Source organism: Arvicola amphibius, chromosome 12 (genome assembly GCF_903992535.2).
Source record: "Arvicola amphibius chromosome 12, mArvAmp1.2, whole genome shotgun sequence".
In the NCBI taxonomy this organism is placed as follows: Eukaryota; Metazoa; Chordata; class Mammalia; order Rodentia; family Cricetidae; genus Arvicola; species Arvicola amphibius.
Genome location: NC_052058.2, coordinates 112,267,133 through 112,290,900, shown reverse-complemented (window position 1 = coordinate 112,290,900; position 23,768 = coordinate 112,267,133). Strand labels below are relative to the sequence as shown.

General features: G+C 34.7%; 2 pseudogenes; both read right to left on the bottom strand.

Moving 5' to 3' along the window:
• Positions 1 to 871: 871 nt before the first annotated feature.
• On the bottom strand, positions 872 to 2,277 carry LOC119827635 (annotated as a pseudogene).
• Positions 2,278 to 2,648: 371 nt separating this feature from the next.
• LOC119827188 lies at positions 2,649 to 3,263 on the bottom strand (annotated as a pseudogene).
• Between the last annotated feature and the right edge of the window lie 20,505 nt (positions 3,264 to 23,768).

Genomic DNA, 23,768 nt, shown 5'->3' with positions numbered 1-23,768 from the left:
AGTTTATGCTTTTCTTGTGATGCTACATGCTATATTATCAAAATTTATAATGACCATGATCTGTCTTCCATTTTAAATCTTCATATTTGAAAGAATAATAGTTATGCTTTCAGTAGCTGTCCCACCAAGAAAATAATACTGAAGAAAATATAAATTTCCAAGTAAATTTTATCCTTTAAGTATTTTTAAGAATATACTTAATGAGAAATTTCAGCTTGAATGTTTTATTCTTTAAATATATTATAAAATATCCAGTTCTAGGAACATATAATAGTAAGTAATAACAAAGCACAGCATGTAAAATACATTTGTAAATGAAAAGCTAATATTGTTCTATTTTTTCTGTTTATGTTCCTTTAATTATGATAATTAATTAATTTTGTATTTAATAAAAAACATTATGCTTCATTTTATTTATGATTAAAATTTGGGAATTTTATTAGAATATTTTTATAATTAATTTTAAACTTTCCAGAAAAAGAAAATATATGAGCAAATATTTGTAAAAACAAGTATTTGTAATATTGAAAAGATCTTTTATAAATTCTAAAGTATGTCTGCTACATACTCTGCGATAGTTTTCTTTTTTTTCTCATTAAATTTGTTTTAATGGGTCTCAAAATTCTGTGACAGATTTTTGGTCAAGTTGTTTCCATTAAAAAGTACTGATTTTGAAAACTAATAACTTAAAACTGCCACACACACACACACACACACACACACACACACAAAATGGTCCATAAAACATTCTCCTTTCCTTCTGAAGGTTTTACGATGCATTGTTATCATTAACCAGTCTTTTACTATTAAACTTAAATGGCCAATTGAGACAAACAGTTCTTCCACCACTGATTAAGACTGGGGTGGCAGGTGTTAGGGATAATATTCATTTAGCCTTCTGAGCTATCTGGGCAGACTTGGTGACCTTGCCAGCTCCAGCAGCCTTCTTGTCCACAGCTATGATGACACCCACAGCAACTGTCTACCTCATGTCACGAACAGCAAAACGACCCAGTGGAGGATAGTCAGAGAAGCTCTCAACACACATGGGCTTGCCAGGAACCATATCAACAATGGCTGCATCACCGGATTTCAAGAATTTGGGGCCATCTTCCAGCTTCTTGCCAGAACGACGATCAATCTTTTCTTTAAGCTCAGCAAACTTGCATGCTATGTGAGCTGTGTGACAATCTAGTACAGGAGTATAGCCAGCACTAATTTGGCCTGGGTGGTTCAGGATAATCACCTGAGCAGTGAAGCCAGCAGCTTCCATTGGTGGGTCATTTTTGCTGTCACCAGCAACGTTGCCACGTCTAACATCTTTGACAGACACGTTCTTCACATTGAAGCCCACATTGTCCACAGGAAGAGCTTCACTCAAAGCTTCATGGTGCATTTCAACAGACTTTACTTCTGTTGTCACATTGACTGGAGCAAAGGTCACCACCATGCCAGGTTTTAAAACACCGGTCTCCACTCGGCCCACAGGGACAGTCCCAATACCACCAATTTTATAGACGTCCTGGAGGGGCAGTCGCAGAGGCTTGTCAGTTGGACGAGTTGGTGGCAGGATACAATCCAAAGCTTCCAGCAGGGTGGTCCCACTGGAACTACCATCTTTGCGAGTGACTTTCCATTCCTTGAACCAAGGCATATTAGCACTTGGGTCCAGCATGTTGTCACCATTCCAACCAGAAATTGGCACAAATGCTACTGTGTCAGGGTTGTAGCCAATCTTCTTAATGTAGGTGCTGACTTCCTTAACAATTTCCTCGTATCTCTTCTGGCTGTAGGGTGGCTTGGTGGAATCCATTTTGTTGACACCAACAATTAGCTGTTTCACACCCAGGGTGTAAGCCTCTCACGGGTCTGCCCATTCTTGGAAATACCAGCTTCGAATTCACCAACACCAGCAGCAACAATCAGGACAGCGCAGTCAGCCTGTGATGTGCCTGTAATCATGTTTTTGATGAAGTCTCTCTGTCCTGGGGCATCAATGATAGTCACATAGTACTTGCTGGTCTCAAACTTCCACAGGGAGATGTCAATAGTGATACCACTCTCACGCTCAGCTTTCAGTTTGTTCAAGACCCAGGCATATTTGAAGGAGCCTTTTCCCATCTCGGCAGCCTCCTTCTCAAACGTCTCGATGGTTCGTTTGTCGATTCCACCGCACTTGTAGATCAGGTGGCCGGTTGTAGTGGACTTGCCGGAATCGACATGTCCAATGACGACGATGTTGATGTGAGTCTTTTCCTTTCCTATTTTGGCTTTGAATTAGCGTTGGTTTTCACAACACTTGCGTTCTGACGGCAAACCCACTGCGAAAAAGACGATAGTTTTCAAAATCACGTTCCAAATGAATGTTCATTATTAATTGTTATTCTCATTAAATTTTGAGGAAATAATATGGAAGAGACAAAATGGTGTAACTCTTCTAAATACCTGGGTCAAACAATCATTTCAAGAAGAGATTATTTTATATAAATTTTCTGACCTGTTTTTCATTCTCTAAATCACTGGCATATGACTAACTTCAAATCTGTACGACAGTAGCTATTAAACTTTTAATTAAACTTTATTAGAATGTTGGTGAGTATCTATGGAGTATAAGCATTAGGATTATGGAGTTTAGGAAAGCCTAAATGTCAAAGAAGGAAGATATTCACAAAGAATAGGATTCTTGAAAGTGTGTATAAAGGATAAGCATCTGTCAATGCAATTCTACAAAGAAAATCATCAGTTGTTTTCCTCAAAATCTCCTGATTTTCCAGCATGTGGTACCAAGTCTTTATATCAAAAATGAAGCCTTCAAATGGTCGATACAGACTGTGGACAATAAGGTAAAAATTAAACGGCTGTATAAGTTCAAATTCCAAAATTTGGTCGAGTGCCTTCTCCTGCCCAATGGAACTCTTTCGAACATTTCCAACAAACTGAGGACTAGACACATTCAATTTATCTACTTTCCAGGCGAGAAATGAACAAGAGAGTATTATTATCCAGGGTTAATATTCCATTACTGAATTATTAAGATAAAAACGCTTGAAATACATATGAACTGCACCCACAACAGATCGTGGCATTGCTGGAGTAAATACCAAACAGAATTACAATAATCTTTCTTCAGAGTATTTGCAAAGTGTCATTTCTTCATAAGGTTCAAGAAACACTGGATCATTAGAGAGAACCTTCCCCTTAGCCACCATTTTGCACTTGAATTTGCAGCTGACATAGGCCTGCAGGTGAGCCAACTGCTCCTCACTTGTTGGGTGTGCTAAAGCCATGTAGAACACCTGGCTGCTATCTGACAACATTAGTGTTTGTATACTGGCTTTGTTTCTGTTGAAGTAGTTTTGTTATAGCCAGAAGTTTTTTATTACATGCTAGGCAAAAGAAAATTAGTGCGGGTAAAAATTATTAAGCAGAGTCCAAAATTTCAAGAAAAACTTTGAATTTAATAAAAACTGTGTCAAAGCAATGGGATTCTTAAGGGCCTAGAAATCAACTCCTTACATAAAACTGAGTTTTCATTACTTAAACTGAGAATTTTTAGTTGTAACCAAGAAAGAAACAATCTTATACCGCTTTAAATTTGTCGTTATAAACCTTGGTAATAAACTGATGTTTTCCAATTGGAACTATTATTTAGATTGTTTTCTTTTTTTTTTTTTCTTTTTTCTTTTTTTTTTTTGGTTTTTCGAGACAGGGTTTCTCTGCAGCTTTTTTAGAGCCTGTCCTGGAACTAGCTCTTGTAGACCAGGCTGGCCTCGAACTCACAGAGATCCGCCTGCCTCTGCCTCCCAAGTGCTGGGATTAAAGGCGTGCGCCACCACCGCTCGGCTTTAGATTGTTTTCTAAACTTAAAAAAAGAAGTGAGAATTCTTGACTTTCAGGCTAAAAATAATTCCATAATCACTGTTCTAATTTCTTTTGTGAAATCTCTGCCAGATAGGGAAGCAGTGCATTGGTAGCATTTATGATATATGTGTCTTGATTTATATGTCCCTTATGCTTTTAGCTCAAGAAAGACTGTCTCCAATGACTCTCACTAGGTCAGTTTGATAATCAATCTATTCTTAAATTCCCTCCACTTCTTGATAAGGATTTAGGCAATCTTAGGAAAATGCTATGTTACAACCAAGGCAAGTTAGGGCAAGGCAAGGTAAAGGAATTCCTTTCCAAGTTTCTCCCAGCTTCACGAGCTGTGTTGGTATTTCCCATGCACTAACTGATCTAATTTAAAACTCCAGAAGGAAGGAGTACACTGGACATTTTATTCTCTAGACCATAGGTTCTCAGCCTTTTTAGTGTCATGACACTTTAATACAATTCCTCAAATTGTGGTGACCCCAAACCACAACTTATCTTATCTGTAATTTGGTACCCACAGTTTGAGAAGCACTGCTATAGATCTTTCTGATCAACATATTAATGAAACAAAACTATTGTAGTGGACATAGTTTGGGACCCTATACTTGGTGGCAGAGAAGTGTATACAAAGTTTTCACGGTTCTACTGTTATTCAATATGTTTATAGTTTACTTGCTTATAGGACAATTGTGACAATGACAATTGTTTTTTGTCTACAGCAATTCAAGTCAAAACCACTCTGGATATTCTGATCTAAAAAAAAGTGGAGTGATTTCAGAACATTTTCCAAGAATGGAGTATTGTGAGGAGAAATCTCATTGCTCATGGGAAAACTCCAAGAAAATCAGACAAGAGTTTTGCAACCTCTGATTCTTCAGATATATAAAAGGGGAAAATATGAAAAAGTATGTATGAAAAGTAAAGTAAAATGTATTGACTCAATTATGCCATCCAGAATAATCAATTTTCATGTTAACTATATATTTATTTCATTAAGATACCTGAAGAAATAGTTAGGTAATTGAGAAATTCTATGTTTATAATGACTAGCTGCACACTTATGGGGTATAGATTCAACTGAATTATTGTAAAAATATGCCTTGCATTAATAAAAAGTGTCTCTTAAAAATTATAAGTTCATGCTACACATTCAGTGAAGTGTGACCTCTAATGGAATATAAACATTATTATCCCAAACAATAGTAATGTGCTTTACTTAAAAGTGTAAGTATCTTCTGAAAATTTTGGAAGGGTAACTGCTTGAAAATTAAAACAGTACATTACACTCAGTATCAGTTTCTCTTCTGAATCATTCCATTTTGAAAGAGGGATGATCAATATATGTACTACAATACAAAATCTTAGTGTACTTGGAATCCATATTTTCATATTTTATTTTATTTTTGTATTTAGAAAGGAATGATTCTAAAGTTTTACTTTACAATTTTATCATATTTAACATAAGACTTTAAAATCATGACTTTTGAAGACTGAAGAATAATATGATGAAAGCAGGATTTTAGTGCATTTATACTGTTAGGTAATTGGAAAAGTATTGACTGAAAGCCTAATTTTAAGTTACTGAGATTACTCATTACCCTGCCGCTAATTCTGCCAACTAAAGTTTAAATCCAAGGACCTATACAATGGAAAGAAAGTACCAAATCACATAAATTTTCCTTGAAACTCTATCTGTTGTGATATTTTCATGCACCCTGTGCCCTCATGCATACACAATACATGAAAAGAAATGCAGTTAAATTTTTTAAAAACAATCTCAATAATTATGTGTAAATTTGAGGTGAATTAAAACAAAATAGTTAATGAAAAATATATATTCATAAGTTGACTTGCCAACAAGCCCTTCCCACCTCTTTTTACTGCACATGGAGACCACCACAGGAAACCACAGATGGACCCACTACAGAGATCAACAGATCACAGAAGCCAGACTGATAGACACATCTATATAACAGCTGTAGCATCTATTTATCAGAGATTATTGCTAAAGAGGGGGCAGGTAGATTGTAAGAGTAAGGATACCAGGAAGTCTGTGAAATATCCCCTCATAGAATGGTTTCAGAGACAGAGACAGACAGACAAAGAGAGAGAGAGAGAAAGAGAGAGAGAGAGAGAGAGAGAGAGAGAGAGAGAGAGAGAGAGAGAGAGAGAGAGACTGAATAACACCAATATAAATGAACTATCTAAAGGAACATAATTTGTGAGTTTCCACTCTAGAATGAAGAAATACAGACAAGTAAGATTGCTGACTAAAGTAAAATTACTTTCTCCCAGGCATGAACCCCATATTGGTAGCTCATTGCAGTGTCATCAGACTTAAGACCCTACACAGAATTTCAATAGATGAATAAACAAATGTAATAATCAAAGCAAAAGAAGCTATCGATTTTAGAGAGGGTAGGACTTAGGAGAGTTTGTGAGAAGGTGTCTGGAAGGGCTAGAGCAAGAAAAGGGGCAAAGAAAAGTGATATAGTTCTACTTTAATTAAAAAATAATAAAACAAAAATAAACTACAATTAAATCTCTCAGAAACTGTCAGATTCTTTTTTTGATATCTAGTATCTTTCATTTAAACCAATCAAAACAAGTGTTGCATAGACTTCTGTGGTTATCTGTCTTTAGCAAGATATGTTTTTTCAAATAATGATGTTGGAGAGTTATCTGTCTATGTTACTTTCATTGGTTAATTAATAAAGAAAACTGCCTTGGCCCTTTAAGAGAACAGAAAATTAGGTAGGCGGAGTAGACAGAACAGAATGCTGGGTAGCAGGAGTGGGGAGACGCTTCAGGCAGTCGCCATACTCTCTGAGATGGATGCAGGTTAAGATCTCTCCTGGTAAGCCACACCTCGTGGTGCTACACAGATTACTAAATATGGGTTAAAGGAAGATGTGAGAATTAACCAATAAGAGACTACAGATAATGGGCCAGGCAGTGTTTAAAAGAATAGAGTTTCCATGTAATTATTTTGGGTAAAGCTAGCCGGGTGGCGGAAAGCAGCCCCGCCGCTCCTTCAACAAAATAAAAAAGTTATAGGTACTAAGGAAATGGCAATATCAAGCCCAAGTTCCAGCTCAACTTAATTCTTTATGTATTTGTCAAATTTCTTAGCCTCCAACTCTTTTTATCGTATATTTAATGATATCACTCATTGAGTCTTTATCTTAAATGAATGTTTAAAATCTACTTAGTTATATCAGCTGTTATTAATATTCCCTGAGTTCTTTTGTGCTTATGGTATACCAGTAATGTTATGGGTTTTCATGGTGTCATCAATTTTTCACATAATCCAATCATTTATAAAAATGAAGTTAGCAATTATGCACAAGTGTCTCATTAAAAATCAGGAAAAAAACGAGACTGTACATTGGCCTGTATCCAAAAGTATGCTTTGCTGCTCACATTTCCCATTCACAAAAATGTCTTTTGCATTCAAGGAAGTACACTATGATTATTAAAAATATTTATGAAGCTAAAATATTTGGCACAGTAATAGAAATTCCCATATAAAGGCTGTCTTCTAATTCTTCCTCTTTTCTCCTCCATGTTTCTCTTTCCTTTTCTCTGGTTTCTTTTTTATGTGATTCTTACTCTGATATAATTGATATTATTAATTAATATTAGAGAAAAACACTGAAAAAATATGGTCCTTTATATATGAGAAATGAAAAGAGGAAAGTCAAATAGAAGAAAAGTCTAAGATACTTCATTAGACAACCTAAAAGGGATCACAAATGTTTTGAATTATGTGTGGTCATCTGCAGCCTTTTTCCTACCACACAAGATACTGATGCAGACAGATATCTGTGAGATTAAAGCCAGCCTCCTGATCCACTTCTCTATTTAGCAAAATCCAGGCTATTCAACTTTTCATAGTGAGACCACCACAGAAACAAAGAGAAAGAAGTAGAGGATGGAAGAAGAGGAGAGGGTTGAGAAAGTGGAGGAGAAAATGAGACAGAGAAAGAAAAAGAGTGACAGTGAAAGATAAAATGATTGAGTGCATGGGACCATCAGTATCTTGTATAACTAACAATATAATAAATTTTAATTATCCCACAAATATAGTAATGCATAGCTTGAAAGATAACATGTTTTGTTTCTGTTTTGCTCAACTTAGAGTATGATGCTAGAGTTGCTTATTCCAATTACTCACGGAATTCTTTGATTCATATTTATGTTTTTCTAATGTTTAAACTAATAAGCTCAGTGATTAAGCTAATATTATATTATTAGTATGATAGTAAATATTAACTTAGTACTGTATTAATATTAATAGTACCGTATGACTTGTCTGAATGTGCTTTACTTTCATTAATTGCTTGAAAATCAAAAGTACTTTTCTGTTATCATAGAAGAAGAAAGAAAATCTTATGAGAAGACTATTCAATAACCCCAGATAATAAATAAATGGTAGAGACAGATTTAAAGTCCAAGGTGTGCTGTAGAAGAGTCAGATTTTCTAAAAAGTTCAAAAAGCAGCAAAAAATGGGACATCTAGAAAGACAAGGATATGCCTTTCCCAGATCTCAGTCAGAAGTCAGTGAGTAAGGTAAAATTTGCAAAGCCCTAAACTACACAACAAGCTTCATCTCCTTTTTAAACTGTAATTCATTTTTTTGGATAATTCTGGTAGCAACCAAATGAAAGTGAAAGGACATGCTCAATGGAGTTTGCTTAAATTAGATTTGTTATTATTGTTTTTTTACTCTGTCACAATAAATCATAACATTTCCATCATCTGGTTAAGTGCATATTAAAACATCATGGAATAGCAACACATTAGTGGGCCAAAAATTAAAAGAATGTTTCTTTTTCCCATGAGATATTTTTAGCTTTCAACCTTCTTCCATCTGAATATATGTGATAGCATTTTAAAGTAGCTATTTTTTTCATCCTTAAAATTAATAGCCATTGTCAACTAAAGAAATCAGTAAGAGTTATGACAGCCCAGGAAAATAAGATGGCCAGGGAAAACTATATTTTAATGAGTGTTTGCTGGTGAAATATGCTTGGGGATTGGCTACCAAATGTATATCACATTATTTAAGTTTCAAATACCAGATCTTCTTGAATATCTTTGTTTTCTAGATTTGTTAATGATGTACCGCCGTTTACATGTTCATGGATTATTCCGAGATACAGAGGCTAGGGAAGGTCATTTGCTTGAGAATCCCCTACTTATCTTGTCATGATGAACAACCTAATTGCTTGGGGAAAATTTAGAAAGGTCACCATTTTTTTATTATTTCCAAGTGGCTGCTATTTGTGCCATGTAATTAAGAAGCATAAACAAGCAAGAAGCAGGAGGAAAGTTTTCACTTAATTTATTAATGAGAGGATAGCACTTTCAATTTTTCTGGTTTAAGCAAAATAGAGTAAGATCTGATTAAGTTTTCTTTGAATAGTGCAGCATGTTCTTCTGGATGTTGTACATCAAGCACCAAGATATCTTAGGAGGACTCAGCCATTTACTGCTCATAAGACAATTGATTAGACTCATAAGTTTGATCTTCTGTGGAGAATTCTGCCACAAGAATATCTATTGTCAATATATCAGAGTGACATAAATCTGTGATGTTTTTTCTTATTAGAAAATGGATAAAAGCTTGTGAAATGTTCTTTTTCTCTTTTTAAAAGACTTATTTTTTGTGTGCATATATATGAGTGTTTGACTCCATTTATATAATGCATCACTTGGGTGTCTTTTCCCTTTTCAGACTAACATGGCTTGTGTAATTCCTTTTTTTTAGAATTACAGATGATAATTATTACAGAAGTAACTATGCGGGGCCTGGAAAACAAACCCAGTTCCTCTGAAAGAACAAGGGTTCTAAAGTACTGAACCATTTATCGAGACCTTATAAAATAGTCTAGACATATTCATTTATCTTAAATGTAAAATTCTGTTTTAGTGGTATATCCTATCTTTTAAATTATTCTTAGCACATGGTAAATAGAATGCAATGAATTACGATGGAGTTTGATATTGAGGTAATATATTGTGATAATTTTGCTGTCTATTATAGAAAAGAATTTTATTGTTGATATGAATAAATGATATACAAGTTATCAGTTTTGCCATTTTGTTTTGCAGGAATTCATTTCATGTCCCATATAAAATCAGTTACTAACTAATTAGTTCATATCTCTGTAAGGGACAGCAATAACACATCCAGTTACAGGCATATTTACACACATATTTCATCAGGTCAACAACAACTATACTGATCTGTGGGTATAATGATACGATTTAGAAGCTATAGTATATTTATGAAGGAAAGCAGTTTAGTATATATATATATACACATATATATATATATATAAAATATATCAATAGAGATGTTTTATAATTTATCGATAGAGATATGTAGCAGTACTTTTTCACTGTAGGTATTTGCATGAGATATAACAAGGTAGAAAAGGAAGACATGCACACGAATGGAAAGCAGAGAGTTTTACAGGAGCTGATCTGTGGACATCATTTCTTTGATTCTGTGTTCCCAGGTATGTGTTCCCTTTCTTCATATCATTAATCTCCCTTCTATGTTTTTAATAAATCTGATATTTTAACATGTTTTGTATAATTTAATTCATGTATCACCACCATATTTCCCAGAAATCTTGCAGAATATTTGGCAAGATATTTAAGCAATTTTTCTTTCTAAAACTATCAACCACTTTGTTTGAAATGATACCTTAAATAAGAAACTTTTCTTCAGGACTTTTCTATAGTTACTTATTTTTTAAAAAAACTTTTTAAATTGATATGTATCACTGACTTTTTCCATTCTTCCTCTGGCCTTCCCGTATATATACCTCTTTCCAATCCTTGATAACCCCCCTAAAGTTGATAGCCTCTTTTATTTGTTTATTATTGTTACACACACACACACACACACACACACACATATATATATATATATATATATGCATAAATTTGTAAATAGAAACTGCTAGTCTATTTTGGTGCTTGAGTGTATGCAATTTCAGAACTTACTACTTTGTATTGGACAATCAATAAAGGAACTTATCCTGGGAAGTAGCTTATTCTCTATATCCTAGCAATCAAATATTACATAAATATCATTTGACCAGGAGCAGAAACTTTTTATACTTTTCCCCATCTATGTCAGCCTGTCTATTGAATTGCTATTGTACTCGTCTAAGGAAATAGTTTTTGGAGACAGTGTTAACTTCCTGGTATTCTGGCCTTTCTAATCTTTCTTCCTCCTTTTCTGTGATGTTCCTTGTGCCACAGATATAGGGTCTGTGGTGTAGATATATCCAAAAGGACTCCCAAAGCATTCTTAGTCTCTGCAGTATCTTGTTGTGGTTTGTGTCTGTGATAGTTGCAATGTGCTTTAAAGAGGAGCTTCTTAAATGAATGGTGGATGCTATACCTTCCTGTGGGCATAAGGATATAATTTAGAATATAGTAAGGAATAATCTATCAAATGTGGATAGTAGTGATGTGGGATTTCCCTCTGTATGTTGTGAATATGTTTTATTATTATTGGTAAATAAAGAAGTTGCTTTAACCTATGGTAGGACATAATAAAATCATGTGGCAAATCCATATAGACATATAAAGAGAGAGTAGATGAAATCAGGGAGATTCCATGTATCTGTCAAAGGAGAAAATGCCAGAAATTTACAGGTATATCAGTCTAGTGCTCATATACAGATTAATAGAAGTGGCTAATTTAAGATGTAAGAGTTAGCTAGAAATATGCCTAAGCTGTTTTCAAAACAGTGCTATATTTAATATAGTGTCTGTGTGATTATTAGGGTCTCAGTGGCTGGAAACCCAAAAATCAGTCTCTGTCTCAAAATGGTGTCCACTGTCTGGGGAATATATCCACATGAGACCTAAAAAATATTTTTAAAAAGGCCTTCTAGACACTCAGAAACAGGAGTCAAATGAAGCTTTTTAGAAGATGCATTCATTTTTTTTCAGATAGACTATTTGCTGGTGCCAAGCAGAGGCATGGCTTAAGAGATGGCTTCCTAGTTCATGCTGGTAGCACTACTGTTCTCTCTTTCTCAGGAGGTCCTGCTACAGACCACTTAAATGGGGTATGAGAGCAGAATGCTACAAGTTGCTTAAAGTCAATATAGGCCAAATACATCCCTGGAACTGGACAGTGAGCTTGACTCAAAGAGCTGGCTGTGAACATACCTCCACCATGTTGGACTGAGCAGAGCCAAAAGATAAAGCCTCATCTTTAGTCCTAGCCTCACTGCTCAGAATTTTAAGAAGCATTCTTCCTCAGAAAAGGATTACAGTTAAGCAAAAAAGGCAGATTCGGATAGAAATAAACCACTCTGTGTGAAATGGGACACATGGCTGTAAAAAGAAATCTCACAGTAACCCAGAATTGAGTATAATAAAGGGTTATTTGTTTAGGGATAGACTCACAGATCACAATACTCTGCATGAACAGGGAGCAGAAACCGAATCCAGCTCTAAACAATTCATAGTATGTTGAAAAAGTGTAAGTTTAGAAAAAAAGAAAATGGGTGATTGTAGTTATAGAAAGAAATAATTAAAAAAATAAAACAAAGTTTTAAAGAGACAGTAAAATATTATAAAAGAGTACAGACAGTCATGGAATAAAGGAGTAAAATTCATAAAATAAGTATTAAAAAGTAATAGAGTAAAAAATAAGTTATATAAAGAAGGAATATACACAGAGAGTCTGGATTATGAGTATGATTATGTTTTCATGGGAATATTTGACTGGCAATGAGTAAACTGGTGAAAAGTATTTGCTTCTGGGGGCTGCTAAAGTAAATAAACATAGATATTTTAAAGGTATCTTGACTTCAAAATATGAATCTAAGGATATGTCACTTTGGAAAATAGGTTCTGATGTGGGATTCCCACATTCCTAAATATTTTTTATAAATGTTTGCTTACATTTAAATGGAGATATACCATAGAGATGAAGACTTTGCAGTGGTATGGATTTTGGTCTGTTGATACAAATTTAAGGTCAATTTTGTGATATGTGTGTGTGTGTGTGTGTGTGTATACACACACATACATATTTTGTTCTTCATTAAGATACTGAGTTTTTAAAGTTCATTCAAAAATCTAAGGTGTAATTAAGAAATATAGGCTAATAGATGATCATCTGCAACAGTCAACTTGTAGTCACATTATTTAGGTTATGTATAAAGACTAACAGAATATGGCATTTAAAATGTTTTAAGACCTTAGGACTTTTCATGACTTTGAGACACAGGTGCTCCCAGGAGGACCAATCTACTTCAAGAGAATGATGGGCTTTGAAGAGGCTCCAAATGGAGTTGATTAGACATTTTGGCAAGAAACTGCTCTTTCCTTGACTATTTTATAAACTGGACATGCAGGAGCCTAAAAAATGACTTCTGAAGTTGCCTAAAGAAAGTGAAACAGAAATTCAGGATTCCTCCTTTTCTGTAAAAGAACTGCCAGACATTTTCCAGGACACAGAAGAAAGCAACTGATTAACTTTGCCATTACATCACAAAGTAGATCATCAAATTTCTTGCTTCATAAAAAAATGGCCAGATACTATGAGCCTGTAGGCTTAAAATGGATGCCCTAATGTTACCAAAGGACTTTGGGTGACTATCCAGGTTGCAAGATGTCTCTTGTCTAGAGTTTTGGAGGTTGCTTGCAATGCACTTCCTATAACCTTAGGTAATATTATATCCTTCTGAGTTCTTTGATGGCTTTGAAAAAGAGATATAGTTTTCCTTAGTTATAATAAAAGAAAAATAGATATAAATATTGTAACTATAATTTTTTCTTGAGAACTGTTTTGTTTTATGTCATCTTGCTATGTTAAAGTTGCAATGTTCCTTTTTATTTATACAGAAAAGGGGAGATGATGTAGGATTCCCCTCTATATGCTGTGAATTCCATGGGTTAATAAAGAAACTGTTTTGGACATATAGTGCTGTAGAAAATCCTACAGCCAATAGCCTTTAAGCAACCTACACTTGGGCATGGCCTTTTGAATTATAAATGCTAATGTAAAGCATACATTACTTCTCTATTCCAGTTGCTGGATTTGGTTCCTGCTCCCCGTTCATGCAGAGGATTGTGATCTGTGAGTCTATCCCTAAACAAATAACCCTTAATTATACTCAATTCTGAGTTACTGTGGGATTTCTTTTTACAGCTATGTGCCCCATGTGGATCCGAACTCCTTACCTACCTAGTGGACTGGTCTAAAAGGCCCAAATGGTCCATAGCCCATAATGCTTCTCACCCCTTCCAACTTGGCTTGCTTTCACCTACTAAGCAGGTTTTTGTAAAAACCCTACCACATTGGTGCTAAGTACATGCTGCAACTTGGAAATTTCCCAAGCTAGTGCATATCCCGCACCTCACTGCCACAATTGCTGCCACATAGTGACTTCTACAGCTTCTGGTTTGTGCTCCCTGCTTCTGAATTCTGGGCTCCTTGCTACGTGTATGAAATTGATTTAACTGCTTTTAATTTGTCAAGCAAAGCATATTTGTCAGTATTTAACCAATCTGCACACTATGCAAATAATGTTCAAGAATAAGCTGTTACCTTTAAAGGAAAAACTTCAGACCTTGGAATCTCATGTACAGAATGAGGAGCAGAGGCTAGGTGCCTCAATGAAATTATTAGAAACATATATAAGCCAGGAGATTCAGGATTTTAAAAAGACATTAGTAAAAATATTTGAAACAATTGAGAAAATTATTGGAGCTGATTAACAGGGAAAGAAGATTCAAGACATGATTTAACATTACTAAAATCTGTCAGAGATGACTTACCCAGAATTTTATCTTCCTACCCTGTAATCTACTCTGACAAAGCATAAAGATCTAAATTCCAAAAAGGATCCAAAGAAGGTAGATGAATACCTATAGGAATGAATGATCTAAAAGAAATTAAACAAGCATTTATAACACGTGGCTTGCATTATGCATTTGTTAAGAAGATGGTAAAGACATTAAGACAACCCCTTATCATTGGCTTCAGTTAGTTTCAGCAGTCCTGGATAATGGGCCCCAACTGATGAGCAAATGTTCCTTCAGAGAAGAGGCAAACATTTTAGAACAACAGGGAAAGGAAAAGGACTTGATACTTCCCAAGATCAAATTCTTGGAGACTGTACTTATGCTGACCCACAGGCTCGAGGTCTTTACAATGAATAAAACCCTATTCCACAAAGCAGTCTTAAATTGGGACAGATTTCAAACTTGGAAAACAAATTGAATCATATATCAGGGTTAAACAGGGCCAGAGAAAACCCTCTAGTGACTTTTTACAAACATTAACAATGCTGTACAAATATGAATAACAGACCCAGATGCTAGACAAGTACCTATTGGATCACTGGCTTTTGAAAATGCCAACTTAGAATGCAAAAACGATACTTAGGGCCTTTAAAGTTTAGATCTGCACCAATGAATGAATGGATCCTGCATACAATGAGCATTGAGACATTTGATTATAATACTGAATCTTGGGTAGGAAAAAGAATTTCTAAAGTATGAGGATACATCCAAATGCCAAATGTTTTATTTATGGTAGAATAGGACATCTGAGAAAGGATTGTAGAAAAGGAATTCCAAAATAATGTATCCTTTGTGAAAGACAATAATAAAAGTTATCAAACATCTGGATTATGTAGAAGGTGTGACAAAGGCAGATATTGGAATAATGAATGCAGATTAACAGATATACAAGGCAAGCTGATACCATCAATAAACTCCATGGTGGGGGGCTCTCAGAGGCCTTCAGTCAAAAGTGGTTCAGTCATTCCCAGTTACTGTGGAAGACATTTTTCACCAGGAAAATTAAAAAAACCCACAGCCTTCTGAAAGAGCCATACTATTCTGGATGATGGTATAAATATGGAGGATAAATCAAAAATTCCAATAGTAAATAGGAAACATATATTCTGGCAAACTTCTATAAATGATCAAAGACCAAAGCTAAAGGTGTGAATAAATAGCATTGTAATGGCGGATTTGATAGACACAGATGTTGACATGAGTATCATTACTCATGAATCTTGGCATCCAATTTGACTTCTTCAAGTGAAACAAAGGACGTGATGGGTTGAATGCATAAGGCATAAAGGATAGAGAGGAAGGTTGAGGCCGTATGCCATTAATATTGCACTGATTTTATTGGGTCATGACATGCTGTAGCATAGGAATAATCAGAATAACATTCCTGAATGTTAATTCAGAAACTCATATTTCTAAGAAGGATAATATAAACTACTATACACAAAGGTCACCAGTCATTCAGGCTGTGTAAAAATACAATACAACTGGCAAACCTTTAGAGGTACCAACGGCCCTACCTTTAAAATGGTTAACTGAGAAACCAATATTGGTTAAACAGTTGCCTTTAACAGAAAACAAACTGCAGGCTTTAGAACAGCTGTTACAGGAGCAACTAGATGCTCAGCATATTGAAGAATCAACCAGCCCTTGGAATTCTCCTGTATTTGTCATTAAAAATATGGAAAATGGAGATTGGTAACAGAGCTATAAATTTTTAATGAGGTTATTCAACCAATGGGATCTCTACAATCTGGAATTAATTAGGCTGCATTATTGCCTAAAAGATGGCCTCTTATAGTTATTGTTTTAAAAGATTGTTTCTTCACTATACCTTTACAAGAAAATGACAGAGAAAATTTTGCCTTCACCATGCCTACTTATAATAATTCTCTGACTACTAAAAGATACCAATCAAATGTTCTTCCACCTCAATAGCCTCATCTTATACCAATATTTTGTAAGTCAGCCATTGGAAATAATATGTAAAATATTTCCTAAAATTATAACATACCAATATTTATACCAATATTTTGTAAGTCAGCCATTGAAAATAATATGTAAAAAATTTCCTAAAATTATAACATATCATTACATGGATGACAATTTGCTATCTGGTTCAAACATAGATACTTTAAAAAGAATGTATGAAGTAAAGAAATTTTTGCCTAAATGGGGATTACAAATTGCTTCAAAAAAATAGATAGGAAATTCTGTAAATTACCTAGGTTATAAACTACGTTTAAAAATTTTTTAAAAAAAACTAAAGTCACAAATTATCAGAGAGCAATTGCAGACTGGTAATGACTTTCAAAGATTGTTAGGAGCCATTACTATTCTATGACCAGCTTTTGGGATAACACCTGATCTAATAGTTCATTTAAAAAAAAACTTAGATGGTGACAATGAAAAGCTAAAGTGGAAAAGTAATTGATTGTCATTGAAGAAATATTACAGCAGGTACATATATACTGGATAAATCCAAATCTTAATTGCATTTTCATCATATTCCCTTGCAGAATCTCACCTACAGGAATTTTAATGCAAATGGAAGAGATTGTCTTAGAATAAATCTTTTTAACCACATAAATAAATTAAAAAATTAAAAACTTATGTGAAAAAAGCCTCTGAATTAATTATAAAAGGAAAATTGACTTCATCTATTATCAGGTATAGACCCAGAAGAGATTGTAGTGCCTTTTACTCCTGATGAAATTAAAATATTATGTGAAGACAAAGAACCTTGGCAAAGAGCTTGTGCTAACATTTTAGGATAATTAATAACAATTATTCCAAAGGTGATAGAATTAACCTTATAAAGAGAACTACTTGGATATTTTTCCACTTTGTAAAGGATACACCAATAACTGTAGCATTCTATACTGATGCAAATAGACCAGGAAAGGCAGGTTACAAATCAGAAGATTTAAGTAAGGTGGAACAAAGTTCTTATAATTTCTCCAAAAGGCCAAATTATATGCTATTCTCATGGTACTAAAGAATTTTAAAGAACCTTTTAATATAGTTACTGATTCACAATACACAGAAAGAGTTGTCTTGCTTATTGAAACCACTGATATTTTACCAGATGATATAGAATTGACTTCATTATTCATACAGGTTCAAGATATAATCAGGAATAGTCTCTGTCCCATATACATAGCATACACCTGATCCCATATGGGTCTGCCAGGTCCTCTAACACAAAGCAATACCAAAATTGATTGATTGATTGATTGATTGATTGATTGATTGATTGGACATGTGTTGAAGACCTCAGAATTTCTTAAGAAATATCATGTCAGTAGCAAAGATTTAAAGATTTTCTATTACGTGGCCACAAGCTAAGGAGATTATAAAGTGATGTCCTATTTGCTCTTTTTATAACCAAAAATAGCTACTTGCAGGGATTAACCCAAAGGCTATTCTACTTTGCAGATTTTTGAAAACTAAAATATATACACCACACCATTGACACTTTTTCAGGATTTCAATGGACAACAGCTTTGATCTCAGGAAAGGCTGATTCAGTGATCACCCATGTATTAGAAGTTACAGTCATCATGGGTATACATGAATACAAAAAAAAAAGGGATAATTGTGCAGCACATGTCTCTAGGAAAATGAAACAGATTTTTGCTTGTGGTGGCTAGCTCGATTTGGGAAATAACTGGGCCAGGATAAAGATAAACAATTTTCTATTTAATTGTTATAAGCCGAAACTCACACCAACACAATGTGAAGTCGGAGTTCCTCTGTGTCTGGTGGGAATCACCTGAAGAGAGAGCATGTACCTGGTCCATCCTAGTTTTTCTTCCTGGGCTCCAGGTAGCCATGCCTTAACTAGGCATGATTGGTTAACAGAGCTTCTCTGTCATCTCCCCCTTTTGTCTAAACAAAATCGATCCAAACCCAATACAACTATACACAATAGGAACACATACCAAATATAAAATTACAAACAATATAAACAATATTAAGCAAGGAACACATAACAAAAGTTTTATTAGAAATTCAGTTTTAAGGAGTCTAAATTTTACATTGAAATTAAGTTTGGCTAAATCATGAGAAAGGTAACTACAACTATCTAATCTTCAATCCCATCAAAGATCTGATAGGGGAAACAATACACAAGAAGTGCAATCAAGCATCTTCCAAAATGTGCAACAAATGACAGAGACAACTGGCTACCTGGACAATCATCCAAAGTCTCATTTGCAATGTTGAAGCAATCAACTTTAGCTAAGGCCTAAAATGACTGACAGATCATTTTCAAAGGCAAGAAACTTGTTAAAACTATCTTACCCTATCTTGGTAGGATATAACAGTCCTGTTTTATTCATTTAAGGATACTATGTATCTTTGTCAGTAGTTGAGTTATGGGCATTTTTTTGCCCAAAGGCAAGTTCTGCCAAGATGAAAACAAGCTCCAGGTGGAGTGACTTTGGTGCTCAACATTTTCTCTAGAAAAGATTGGTGCTACCAGGAGTACTTATGTCTCACGTCAACAGAACTCTAAGTTATTTAAATGCCATTTTCTACTTCTTTGAAGTGGTTGAAGATTATCTATCTATACAGAATATAATGCCTATGTATCTAAGGAACCTGATTAGTCTAACTATAAGTATGACAAACATAAATGAATATTAAGCTATAATGGGAGCGGTGGGCTGCATCCTGCCACCCGGCTAGCTTTACACCCGAAATAATTACACAGAAACTGTATTTTTTTAAACAATGCTTGGCCCATTAGCTCTAGCCTCTTATTGGATAACTCTTACATCTTGCTTTAACCCATATTTAGTAATCTGTGTAATACCAAGAGGTGGTGTCTTACCAAGAGAGTTCTTAACCTGCATCTGTCTCAGAGATGAGAGGCCTAGTGACTGCCTGAGGCATCTGCCTGACTCTGTTTTCTTTATCCCACAATGCTGTTCTGTCTACTCCACCCACCTATGTTCTGACCTATCAGGCCAAGCAGTTTTTTTTTATTAATTAACCAATGAGAGTAACACATAGACAGATGACCCTCTTCCATCATAATTCTTAATAATTATATAATTTAAAGACTAAGATAATAAACAACTGTGCAATAAATGAGGACAATGACGTAGGTGTTTCTTCTATCTATATGATGATTTCATTGGTTAATTAATAAAGAAACTGCTTGGCCTGATAGGTCAAAACATAGGTGGGTAGAGTAGACAGAACAGAATGCTGGGAAGAAGGGAAGTTAGGCAGATCATCATGCCTCTCCTCTCTGGGCAGTCGCCATGATTCTCCGACCTGAGACAGATGTGATGGAGAAGGCAGCCAGGTCAGACATGCTGAATCCTTCCCGGTAAGACACCACTCATGGTGTTACACAGATTATTAGATATGGGTTAGTCAAGATGTGAGTAAGAGGCTGAAACTAATGGGCCAGGCAGTGTTTAAATGAAGACAGTTTGTATATCGTTATTTCGGGTGGAAAGCTAGCCGTGTGGGATCCGAGCAGGATGAAAAGCAGGCCTGCTTGCCTCATCACTACAAATGACCTCCAAAAGTAAACAATTATAAGAATCTTAATCAGAGGTATAAATGTATACTGCAATATTGTAAATATACATCAACATTTAAAAATGTTTTAAACAGAGGTAGAAGCAAGCATGCATACAATATTCAATATAATTTAACTTTGTATCAATATACAAGAATATATACCAATGTAATTGTTTATAAATAACTCACAAACCAATCTATTATCCCATCATCCTTTTTTTTTACAAAAAGCTCCCTGAGCTTATAAAATTTCCCCCCAGCCCTCAATCATATACCAATTATAATCAACCACTAAATGATGTTCCTAACCCTGAGGACAAACTTTCCTGGGAGAGGGGACGTCTTCTAGAATTACTTCCAGCTGTCATGGGAGTGACATTGTTTCTATGGGATCCTGTGAGTAAAATGATGATTAAATTTCAAGATTAATGTCAGGTAAGATTGCAAATAGTCTCTGAGTATTATGTGGAGGTCTGGCCAAAACATTGTAAATAATGTGCACCATTTCAGCTAACCAAGTTGGAACCATCTTGTGCAGTTAGTACCCAAAACAGGTCTTGTAGTAGTGCTATCAGTATCATGACATCATATCAACCAGGTGGAGTTGTTGTTGTGTGGCCCCATCTTCTTCCTAGAAACTTCAAAGATTACTGTAGAAAAATGTGTTGTTCATTGTGGAAAACTTATGCATTATTTATATAAACATATTCAGACATAGATGTTCAATGAAGGGTATGATAAAAACAAAAATAGGTATAAAGGAAAGTAAAGATGTTTTCTAAATTCTTTTCTTTCTGTCCCATATCATGGCTCCTGACATGAGACAGAAACTCTGCATTTTTTTTCTCTTAACAACAGGCTTGGAATTAGAGAAGGTCGGAGCCAGTGTCCAACTCCAAAACAAGCTCTATATATTTAGAAATATATTCCTGGGCTCCAGGTAGCCAAAACTTTACTAGGCATGATTGGTTAACAGAGCTTCCTCCATCATTTGCTTATTATAATATAAGGCATATTACAGGTATACCAAGCAATTCTACAGGTAAGGAAGTTATAAAAAGATCAAATCGAACTATAAAAGATATGCTAAACAAACAGGAAGGGATGGAGATACCCTCAGAAATAGATTACATACTACTTATTAACATTCAATTTTCTTAACACTAATGAGAAAAGCACAACAGCAGCAGAGAGATATTTGATAATAAAAAAATACTTCTGCACTAAAACAGTTGGTATATTTCAAGAATGTGTTAACCTCACAATGGAAGCCAGGAGATGTACTACATTGGGAAAGGGGCTTTTCTTGTTTCAATGGGAGAAAAAAGTTATTGATACCATCAAAATTAATAAAGATTCAGTTTGAAAAAGAGAAACCTCTTGAGAAAGAGAAATGACAGTTCATCTACAGAGGTGACAATCATACAGCTAGTAAGGAAACCTCATAAGCATTTGTACAGGGTTCTGTTTTTGTCTTTGCAGGAAATACTTACTCATCTTCAGAAAGTCAAATGATGCTGGACATATACATGCCTAAAGAGGAAAAGATAATTTTCCAGATATAATTACCAAGGAAAGAGAATTATCACTTATGAGGACAGGTCATATGAGGGTAAGAATATCCAAATATTAACTAGAATAATAATCATGACTCACTTAATAATCAAAGCTGTCTTTGGAGTTGGACAACAGCTCTGTCCTTCTCTAAATACAAATAGCATGTTGTTAAAAGAAAAATTCAAATTTTCTGTCTAATGTCAAAAGCCATCTGGTATAAGACACAAAGAAAAAAGAAATTAGAAAATAATTTTACTTTTCTCATAATTACTTTTTTTTCTCTATTGTACCTTTCATTGAATATATGTCTGTATAAATAATGTTTAAGTTTTCCACAATGAACAATGAATTTTCCTGCAGTAATCTTTGAGGTTTCCAGAAGATGTTGGAGCCACACAAAAATGATTCCACCTGGTTGAGATGATGTCATGATGGTAATAGATTTGGGTACAAGTTGCTCAATATGGTTCCAACCTGGTTAGATGAAATGGGTGTACTTTTTAACAACATTCTAGCCAGAACTCCAAATAGTAGGAATCTCAGAAAAACCCTACCCAATTCTCAAAGACTATTTGCAATTATACAAGAAAGTAATCTTGAAAATTAACCATTATTTTATTTTCACAGGATTGCATAGAAAGAATGGGAAGGAAACCCCTATGACAGCTGGAAGTATTTCTTGAAGACAACATCCTCTCTCCAAACAAAATTGTCCTTAGGGTTAGGGACATCACTTAGGGGTTGATTATAACTGGTATGGGGTTGAGGATTGGGGAAATTAATTTTTTAAAAAAGGAAATTGAATGGGATAATAGATTAGCATGAGCTTATTCACACTAATAATAATAGTGAGTAATAGAATGAATACTTGTGAGTTATTATTTATAAGCAATTTAAATTCTTATAGATTTTAGTATATTGGTACAAACAAATTAAATTGAATATTTTTCTTTTTTGTCTATAATATTTGTATACCTAGGCAAAGTTATTTTGTCATATTGTATGCATGCATGCTTCTACCTCAGCTTAGGACATTTTGTACATTGATACAATTTTAGGATGTATTTATCATATTGCAATATACATTTTTACCTCTGATTAAGATACTTATCCATTGTTTACATTTTGAGGCCATTGTCCTCATTTGTTGCACAGTTGTTTGATTGTATTCTGCATAGATAGGTAGTTTTCAACCACATCAGAGAGCTGTAGAATATGGCATTTAAATAACTTAGGGCTCTGTTGACATGAAACATGATTGTTCCTGGCAGCACTGATCTATTCCTAAGAAAATGTTGAGTACTGAAGACAATCCACTTAAAGCTTGTTTTCTTCTTGGCAAAACTGGCCTTTGGGCAAGGAACTGGCCATGCACTGATCACTGACAAAATGCATGATGTCCAGACAGGACAAGTAGGATACAAGAAAAAAAAAAAGACTGTCAAATCTTGCCAAGACAAGAAAAGACGATTTTAACATTTTTCCTGCCTCTGAAAATGATCTGTCAGTTTCTCCAGGCTTTGGCCAAAGTTTGTTGGTCCAACATTGCAAACAAGACTTTTGCTGATTACCCAGGTAGCCAGTTGTCTCTGTCATTTGTTTAACATTTCGTAAATGACTTGTTTGCACTTTCTGTTTACTCAAGTAATATTATTTCCCTTCTTGGGTCTTTGATGGGTTTGAAGACTAGATAGTTGTAGTTACTGTACTCTCATGATTTGGCCCAGTTGTTTATACTACAAGACTTAAACTCCTTAGGATAGGAGAGCTATTGAAACATTTATCATATCTTTCTTGCCTGATGTTGCTTATGCTGGTTGTATTTCAATTTTTATACTTGATGTTTGTACTTACTAAATATAATTTTGTATTAGGATTAAATGTCTCTTATTTAAAATAAGGAAGGTGCTGTAGGAAACCCCACAGCCAGTAGCCTTTAAGCTACATG